This window comes from Octopus bimaculoides, chromosome 1 (genome assembly GCF_001194135.2).
Source record: "Octopus bimaculoides isolate UCB-OBI-ISO-001 chromosome 1, ASM119413v2, whole genome shotgun sequence".
Taxonomy (NCBI): domain Eukaryota; kingdom Metazoa; phylum Mollusca; class Cephalopoda; order Octopoda; family Octopodidae; genus Octopus; species Octopus bimaculoides.
In genome coordinates, this window is record NC_068981.1 from 193,596,092 (window position 1) to 193,597,295 (window position 1,204).

At 37.7% G+C, this 1,204-nt stretch overlaps 1 protein-coding gene across 2 annotated transcripts in view; it reads right to left on the minus strand.

Annotated features, from left to right (window-relative positions):
• Nucleotides 1-1,204, minus strand: part of LOC106877663 (uncharacterized) — a 14,493-nt gene extending 13,289 nt beyond the window's left edge. Inside the window, exon 1 of one of the 2 annotated variants that reach the window (XM_052973731.1) lies at nt 743-1,204. The gene's annotated coding sequence lies outside the window, so the exon portion shown is untranslated. The remainder of the gene's footprint in view (nt 1-742) is intronic. The other variant, XM_014926609.2, reaches the window with a different exon arrangement.

A 1,204-nucleotide genomic window follows, 5' to 3' on the forward strand; every position in this document is an offset into this window, starting at 1 on the left:
TTTGGAAACTTGGTCAACGTTATTGAACTGTCATGCCATGTATTGGAATTGTTATTATGTAATGCTCTATTCTAATGTTTTAAATGTATTCTGTGATGTTATGTACGACTAAAAGAAAAGGTTACCCAACGCATGGTCTTCGTGTTGTTTCTTCCTCCCCGTCCTATTTGCCTGTGTTGTTCTTCGTTACGTGCTCCAGCCGGGGCTTTATTATCGGTCAGGATTGTACCGACAGACGAATTTTGCTAGCTCACTGAGTGTATGAACGTTCGCGCGTGCGCGAGTCCCCTCTTCGGTGTTAAGAGGGTGCTTCGCGTGCGGGCGTTCGTAACAATATATATATGAGAGGTATTGGTGTCTAGGTGACCCAAAGAGTGGTAGGTAGCGCTAAGTAAGTGCTATGGACAGACCGTAATTAAACTCTAGGTTAGATAATGATACCAGTGAGGAGACTAAAGTGGGTCGCACGCGTGTGTGTGTGTGCGTGTACGTATGCGTACAGCATGTGAGTGTTGGCATGTATGTATGTATGAGCACGTTGTAAACATCCATTTTTTCTTGCTGCGGGTGATGAGATATGGCTAGCGACATATTGAAACATTGCATGTTATTTTAGTGTATGTGCATATACACAGATAAAAAATTATAAGGGAGAGAATTAGAGAAAGAAGGAGAAAGTAAGAGAGGTGAGGAGAGGGTCTTGAAAAATTGACAGTTGAAACGTATCTTAATTCAAACTTACAGTTTAGCTGATTGATATGTCGTCTCACCGATCACGTTGACTCTGAGTAGACATTCAAAAATCATTGAAGCAATAATGAGATCACTATGATTAAATTTATAATTAGACTGATGAAATTAAACTGAATTAATATCAATTATTATGTTTCTCTATCCACGGTAAAACTAGGACAAACTTTCACGTAATATATACTGAAGCCTCACTCCTTTCTATGTTGTAAACAGGAATAAAAATGTTTAAAAACTTATCTAGACAAATATGCGTTTTCCGCTGTTTTGTTTACTAGCTGTCACTGCAAACGAAATTCACTACAGTTAATTATTTGAAGTGCTGATCTAAGTTCCGTCTTCTTTCACAATATAACAAAATAAAAAAAAAAGGAAAATGCTAGATGACTACTTCAGATAACTTAAATGAAATACAAGAGTAGTATTTCAGATAACGTGATCCAACACGAGTTTC